Raw genomic sequence first — 8,923 nt, 5'->3', positions numbered from 1 at the left:
CTTTATTTCTGTCTTGGGTGCTGACTGTTGGGCGTCTTTCAGCACAGTCTGTGTCTATAAATAGCAGATCTGACATTTTCTCTTTAATAGGTTGAAATGAGTTAGTTCTGTCCCTGATGATGTTTTAAAACCTCTATTTTGCCAAATCTTAGCATGGTGATGTACTGATCCGAAAACGTATTGGCTGTCTGTGTATATAGTAAGTATTTGTCCCTCATGTAATTCACATGCTCTTACTACAGCATATAATTCTGCTGTTTGGGCTGAGCATGTATTGGGTAGAGATTTAGCTTCTATTATCCTATCGATGGTTGTTATTGCATAACCAACTCTATTCTTTCCATATTCATCTTTAGATGCTGAGCCATCTACAAACACAACACATGAATCTGGTATAAGGGTTTGAGAAATGTCTTGTCTGGGTTTGGTGTCTTCTTCAACTTTTGCTTTATAAGAATGTGGTTTTCCATCTTCTGCAGTAGGTATTAGAGTACTTGGATTTAAAGGGCACATCTTTTTAGAGTTATGTTTAGCTGTGATAATAATAGCGATGTCAGTGTGATATGTCTTGCATGTAGCGTCAGGTGCTTCTCTTAATATTCCTGACTTCAACATATCTTGTATTATTGGCTTAGTATCTTCTTCAGCTTCTGGCTTTAAGGGGTATTGACGGACTAATGGCCTTTTTTCAGATATTAGTTTAACCTTGTATGGTGGGAACCCCTTTATAAGCCCTACATCAGTTGATGATTGGAACCACAGTTCAGGTGGGACAGCAGCTAGGGCAGGATGCATGTTGCTCTCTTTGCTCTCAGCTAAGCCCTGTATTTGTCCCTCTGCCTCATCTAAATGTATCCTTGGATGGACTTTGACTGTCCACGCCAGAATGAGCTTCCAGATTCCTGTATTAGGATCTACCTTTGACAGTGTCAGTGCTGTTCCTGCAGAGGTTTAAAGCCTCTGTTTTTCCAAATTCTTATTATTCTTTTTTATCATATTTTATAAAGTAAGTCCTTATTACATTTAAAAATGAGATCAATATTTTTGGTAGTTGCTATTATTATAAATAATGCTTGGTTTAGTTCTTATTAAAAATAAAAAATAAAAACTCACTCACTGATGAACACAAAAAATGAAGGGCATATTATATCTTATAATCTTAGTTTATCTTACCCAGTTTTATAGATACAACATACAGTTTCAGTCAGCTTTGTATTTAGTTCAAGTAACTAAAGTTTGTTTCAATTAACTAAAGTTTTCTCTATTTCAGTCCAGTTCAGTAATTCTGTTAAGGTTCATTTCATCTTATGTTAAGTTTGAGTCTAATTCAATCATTTTGAACCTGACTGGAAAAAGTCTAAACATCTGTTAAACTCTTTTTGTTTTACCATAGAGAACTGACCTAATATTATTATAGTAATGTTGAGGACTCTAATTTTTACATAACATGAAACAGACATTTATTTCACAAAAACAGAAAGTCAAACACAGACATTTGGCCACATGAAAGTTTAAATACCCTGTTTGTAAAAGAATTGTGAAAAATTGAAGACAGATCTATGAACTTTCCTATGGTTATCAGTATTTTTAATACAGGTAGAACCTTTGCTATCTTTATATGATTTTTCGGAAAAGATTCTGGAAACCTTATTAAGATATAAATTTGGCAAAGATCATCAGAACATCAGACCTTTATTAGCGCTTTTAAGGTCCCTCAAAGATGCATTACAATGAAATCAGTCATTCCCATTCACACACATTCACACACTACTTACTTATTTTTCTGTCAGAGTAATTTTTATTTGCAAAAATTTGAACATAATTTGACTTCTATTATTCTTAAAATGCACATTGTTTCCTCATAACCCCTTTTGTTTCCACTAGGTCTGTTTTGAACGCTTCAATTTTTTTTTTTTTATTCACCAAGAATCACTAAGGTGGTCTTAGTGGGGTCCACCTTAAAGGTGTTATCTGTTGGGTGTCATGTTATCATTGTCAGGTCAGTGAGGTTCATAAGTCAGTCAGAACCTTGGTCATTTGTTCTGTGCACATAATGTTTCATAGATCCAGCCTATGATTAGTCAGCAAAACTTCCACCTATAGGAGAAAAAATGATTGTTAATGAATGAGATGCATTTCCTAGGAACACTGTCTTCCTCCTGGATGAGCATCACCTGTTGAAAAACTTTCATCATTGTTTGTTTCACATATTCAATCAGATCTTTATATTATACCAGTAGGTGAAGTTGTTAGTATCTCATGTAGACTGACATATACTGTTGCATTTGGAGAGGATCTCAGATTAAATAAACATAGTTAGAGCTTCAATCCAGGTTCATTTTGTGTCTGCAGACTTTAGCCAATTTTTCTTTTCTTTTTTTTTTTATACATAAAGAGCAAGATTCAAAACATTTTCAAAAGGCAGATTGTGGCAGAATGTAGACAAAACTGCTTATTGATTGACAAAATAACATTCAAGCACACAATCACCATATTAAAAGGCTCTACTTCTAGAGAATCACTAAACGTCTGAGGTCCGGTTTTGGCCCGCGGACCTTGAGTTTGACACATGCAGGGTAGAGTTACAATTTTTTTTTTTCAGACCTTTCAGCAGAGACAGGCTTCTGCTGTTTGCAGAAGTTTTATCTTTGTTTTCAGGCAGCTGCATCTCTTTGTCAAGGTCGTTTCACAGAGCTGAAATTTAACTTCTCTCAAAGAGGAAAAATGAAGAATGCACACAATCTGAGCCAAATATGGAATTATTTCCCTGTAAAATGAATCTTTTGCATTTTATCATGATATTGTTAGTAGTATAACACCATAGAATGATTTTTAAAGCACCTGTTTCTCACTAATGCTTGCCTACAAAATCTTTTACTCTCAGATTACTTCTTTAACAACATTCTGTTCTCTCTTCTCTAGTCATTGTTCACTGGGTTGTCCAGTTGGACAGTTTCCATGTTGTCCACATTGTCACCTCCTCTTTTAACTTCTTTTACCACGTCCTCTAAAACCACCTCTTAGTCTTTATAATTTGGGGCTACCTTGGTATTCTAACCTGGGATGGGTGGCGGTCCGCCCCCCCTTTATTTGTTTTCAGTTAAGCTGAAAGTTTTTTTCTGTGCTTTTCTTAAGGCCTCAGTATTATGTCTATGTCAGTTAAAAGCTGCTCTTATTGTTGTTTTTTTAATTCATCTTTTTGTTTTAATCTGTTTATCAACTGTGAGCACTCAGGGACTGAAAAGTCCCCTTTGAAATTATAATCTGGCAAGGTTTTTTATTGTCTCTTGAATCTTTTGAATGCATAATCTCCAGTTTAAGATCCCCGTGTAGTTTTAGGATTTCAGTGATAATTAAGTTACCTGAAAATCCGTATTTTTATGCCATCGTGTACATATTTCTGTTAAATCAGAGCTTTTTCTCTGTTCTTCCCCCATTGTTCTTTGTTATTTTTCTCTTTTTAGTTTTCATTATTGCTAATTTTAGATCCCCTTGTAATTTTAAGACATCCTTTGTATCTAATTTGCCCAAAAACCCATGTTTTATATTTTTTATTCCATCTATGACAGATCATACCTGCTCCTTTTACATAGTTCTCCATAAACTTTACCTCCCCTTCTAAGTCAATTAGTTTACTTTGTTTCTTCCCCATTATGTTTTATGTTAGTTTAATTATAGTATAAATGTCCCAGATAAAAGGTCACTGGCATGAGACTTTAAGGAGAGGACATTAACACGGCCTTCTACTGCGACTAATTCGCAGCGGTGTTAATTTTCTGGAATGAAATCCGACCTGAATCTCCAAAGTCACCAGTACGTAGTTTTAATCTGGGCAAAAGAAAACACAGGACTAGCAGAATCCTGCTGATTCTATTAAAATGCTTAGTCCTCCATACACACACAACACAGTCACACAGTTAGTTTCAGGTACCTTGTAATTTTTCTAAGTTAACTTGGTGTTATTTTATGAGCTCAATTTACTCCGTTCTTTTTACTTTTATAGCGCTTATGCTATTCCCTCGCAGGGGAATAACCCTTAGTCGTTTTATTTGGCCCCCTTCTTGGCGGGGCCCTACCTTAATTTGTCACTATTCCTTTCACGGTGGAATAAAACCATCCCAATGCAGCGTCCTTACCGGCGACGCACTACCAACGACTTTTAAGTACTTTTCTTCTTTTATTTATATAGCGCTTACTCTATTCCCTCCCAGGAGAATAATCCTCAGTCGTTTTCTTTAATCCCCTTCACGGCGGAATTGTACCAAATTTGTCACTATCCCTTTCACGGTGGAATAAAACCATTCGAATGCAGCGTCCTTACCGGCGACGCACTACCAACGACTGTTAAGTACTTTTCCTATGAACTGTATTTTAAAACTGTCTCACCTCGGAGTTGACTTCTTGGTGACTCTTTGGACCCTGTGAGAGTCACCCCGCGCAGAGGAAGGCTATAACCCACTGGCCAGGTGTGAATTCACACACACCGGGACTTTCAGCCACTCCGGCTAAAGGAGGCTGTGCAGCGGTGCTTCGCTCGACGTCAGGCTTCCCCCACGGATCCCAGAGTCACTGTTAAAGCAAAGAGAAATAAGGTTATTGAATTAATCCGGCTTCGAAGGACCAATAAATGTTAGGTATTATTTAGTCAACTCAGAGGTAAGAACGATACAGTCATAGTTACTTGTGACAAGGGTAGCCCACTTTGCAGTGAAACTACAAAGTTTTGACACCCTATCTCTTTATTTATATACACAGTTCAACAGACAGTTCAGACAGGGTGTATGTGTGTGAGACGGAAAGGAGGCTGGTTCACACAGAGATAACAATGATCTCACACACACAGGGAGGAAGGCATAGTGCAGGTGCCTTGCAACCCAAGGTTTTTACATGAGTGATAACAAGTCCTCACACCCATCCAACAGTATTCATTTTGCATTGGAAATCTTTGGACTTATTATCTTCCAAATTAAACTTGTGTTAAACTTAATTTCCTGCTCTTCATCTGTTCTTTCTCACGACATCCGGACTGGGTGAGGTTGAGGCCGCAAGAATATCAGTGATATCATTATTTTACCTCAACAATGACTTGTGTTTTTCCTTTTTATCAAAACTGTTGATCACCATTTTACCACTATTTTACCTCAACAATTTGGTGCCGTGATCCGGATGTCGTGAGCATAACCGAAGGAGATCACATCACCAGCGGGGACGAAGGTAAGTGGTTTTTATTTGGCGGATTCCCCGCTGTATGATGTGATGAACCTGAGGTTTCTAGGATTTCCTTCTTTCATCTCCAGAACATTGCCAAAATTAGAAATATCCTATCTAGGAGTGTCGCTGAAAAACTAGTCCATGCATTTGTTACTTCAAGGCTGGACTATTGTAATTCTTTACTATCAGGATGTCCACAAAATGCAGTTAAAAGCCTTCAGCTGATTCAAAATGCTGCAGCAAGAGTTCTGATGAAAATTAAAAAGAGAGATCATATTTCTCCTATTTTAGCTTCCCTTCATTGGCTCCCTGTTAAGTCCAGAATATAATTTAAAATTCTCCATCTCACATATAAAGCCCTTAATGATCTAGCTCCATCATACATCAGAGATCTGATGGTTCCATATGTTCCTAACAGAGCACTTTGTTCTCAGACTGCAGGTTTACTGGTGTTTCCTAGAGTCTCTAGAAGTAGAATGGGAGGCAGATCCTTTAGTTATCAGGCTCCTCTCCTGTGGAATCAGCTCCCAGCTTTAGTCCGTGAGGCAGACATCCTGTCTACTTTTAAGGCTAGGCTTAAAACTTTCCTTTTTGATAAAGCTTATAGTTAGAGTGGCTTAGTTAACCTGAGCTATCTTCCTTATTTTTTACCTCCGTCTTCCTCCCTCCCTGTTGGATGGAGTAAGAGGTAGTCAGGTTTAGCCTAAACCGGCTCAGTTATGGTTGAGGTGCAAACACACCCTCCATTTCTGCTACCTGTATGACCCCTTCTCTTTTCCAATGGTTATAATTAGTCTGACTGACAGAGGGAGGTACCCCAATCCTTGTGGTTTTTAGTATAACAATGACCATCAGTGGAACCCTTTGTGGGGTGCCTTGAGATGACATTGTTGTAAATAAGTGCCGTTTAACTAAATAATCTGAAATGAAACTATCTGTGTAGTTATGCAGCTATAGGCTTAGGCTGCTGGAGGACATAATGACCACTTTCACCCTCTTTGCTACGTTCTCACACTACTCTCCAAGTTTGCATTATTTGCTGTTATTTCAGCTTTTAACTTTGTTCTCTCTATTCTCTTCCTAGAAGCTACACCTGGCCTGACTATGTTTCTACCTGTGACACCTTTATGGAGAGGGGAATTGTCCGAGCTTCTGCTGGCAACAACTTAATGCTTACCCTCTACCGATGATCCACATTGCCCTGTCTTTTAGTGTTTAACCCTTTCTCTCTCCTAGATATAGCAATTGACTGAGCTTCTACTGTGACTAACTCTATGTGCTCTCTTTCAGACTCTAACCTTGAAAACTGGCTCAGAGTTTATCTGTTCTTTCTTTCTAGATGAAACAACTAAAGGAGCTACATCCATTAACATTTACTTTTCCTTCCCATAGAAAGGACTCCTGGATCAGTGCTTCTTTGTTTTCTTTGTGTCTCTGCTCTGTTCTCTCAAACCCCCAGTCGGTCGTGGCAGATGGCCGCTCACACTGAGCCTGGTTCTGCTGGAGGTTTCTTCCTGTTAAAAGGGAGTTTTTCCTCTCCGCTGTCGCTACATGCATGCACAGCATGAGGGATTACTGCAAAGTCAACGCCAGTGACTGTCCACTGTCACTACATGCTCATCCGGGAGGAGTGAATGCTGCAAGTCACTGACTGGATGCAATCTGCTGGGTTTCCTTAGATAGAAAAACTTTTTATCCAATTTGAATAAAATGCTAACTCCGACTGCACTGTTCAATTGTTAGGATTAATTGGAATGTATGTACCTGACTGTTGTGAAGTGCCTTGAGACAACATGTGTTGTGAATTGGCGCTATATAAATAAAACTGAATTGAATTGAATTATTTAATCGGCTGCGCTGAGGCGGTTTAGAAGAGCGGTTAGGATAAAAAAGTCTGTGCCCCAGAGCTGGTTGATGGCCTAGGCCCCCTTCTACCGGACGCAGAGTTGCGGATCGTGCTGAGAGTTCCACACTCAGGATTTGGCTCACCCAAAACGTGGATATAGTTTAGTTGGGGACGTTTGGACTTGGGAAACGGGTTGGCTCACCTGGAGGTCTGCGCTCACCTCAAACAGGATGCAGTTATAGGACCGGTTTGCCCCGCCGCGGTCGAAAGCAACACAACACACAACATGTATCCGTGTATCAGCATGACAATTCACCAATACACACAGCAAGACTGGTGAAAGATTGGTTTGATGAACATGAAAGTGAAGTTGAACATCTCCCATGGCCTGCACACTCACCAGATCTAAGTATTGTTGAGCCACTTTGGGGTGTTTTGGAGGAGCGAGTCAGGAAACGTTTTCCTCCACCAGTATCACGTAGTGACCTGGCCACTATCCTGCAAGAAGAATGGCTTAAAATCCCTCTGACCACTGTGCAGGACTTGTATATGTCATTCCCAAGACGGATTGACGCTGTATTGGCCGCAAAAGGAGGCCCTACACCATACTAATAAATTATTGTGGTCTAAAACCAGGTGTTTCAGTTTAATTGTCCAACCCCTGTAGATTCCCATGACGTTAATAAAGTAAAAGAATGTCTGGAAAATGCTGTCAAAGTGAAGGGAAATACGTATAACCAGGCGCGTAGTTAGACCTGGGCGGGCTTCTTGATAAAAGACATTTAGAAATATTAAAAAGATGCAGCCACAAAATGGTATTGTACTTCACATTTTTGTTTAAAAACCATCAGTTTTTTAAATTGTGTTCCATATAATCATGTTCCGCTCCACAATAACCTGACAATGAAGTAAAAGGAGAAGATAAAAAAAAAAAAAAAGATCAACACATTGATGTCATGGCTGCAGCCAGTCTTATAGTCCAGTTCTACATGTAGACAGAAAAAGTGTTGCTCAATAAACCAGGAAAATATCTTCTGGTTTCAATAAGACGTAGCAGAAAGTGTAAAAGTAAACCTCCCTCTTTTTCATATCTTCTGTGCTGATTCTAAACATAAAGCTCTGGGTTTAAAGATGCAGTAGAATTAAGAAATAAATCACGGCAATTAATCACAGGTGGACCATTGATTAGTTAACTATTTCGTTTTTCTGAATTACACATGTAATACTATATAAACTGAATAACTTGACACCCTTTCCTCTCAAAGTGTTTAATAGTAAGAACTGCACTAATGTCTCACATGTTCAGTGCAGAACAAAAGACTGTGTTGAAAAATGTTTCATTTATTATTTTTGGAAGGCCAAATTTCTCCAGAAGTGGAATGAAGGGCTGGCGATAAAAGAGAACAGGTTCATAGAAGAAGGAACAATTTTAATAAAATGTTTCAAAAGCTCTTGGCATAATGAAATGTGTGTTTAGGATTTTACCATTTGACTAAGATTTAGGAAAATCAACTTAATACCACTTTCCTTTTTCAAATGTAAGAAATTGAGACAACGGAGCCTCAGGAGTGGAACACTTTGATATGTAGATGACAAAAGAAGCACATTTATCTGGCCCATAGTAAACATCTCTGAGTTTGAGAAAAACTTTGTCACCAAAAATTCAGATTATGTTCTTTTCTAAATAGCTCAAAATGTGTCATTATTTGCTTCAACAAAATGGTTTTTCTTCAGTCCTAAACTCTGTTTCTCCTTGTCCTTCATTCAGCTTCTAACAAAATAAACAGTGCAATTATTGCAAACCTTTTTTGTTCGCAATAATTTACATTCATACTAAAACCAGCCGAGACAGAGAACTGGTACAAT

This window comes from Girardinichthys multiradiatus, chromosome 5 (assembly GCF_021462225.1).
Source record: "Girardinichthys multiradiatus isolate DD_20200921_A chromosome 5, DD_fGirMul_XY1, whole genome shotgun sequence".
Lineage (NCBI taxonomy): Eukaryota > Metazoa > Chordata > Actinopteri > Cyprinodontiformes > Goodeidae > Girardinichthys > Girardinichthys multiradiatus.
The sequence above is the reverse complement of the archived record's forward strand: the minus strand, read 5'-3'. Positions refer to the sequence as shown.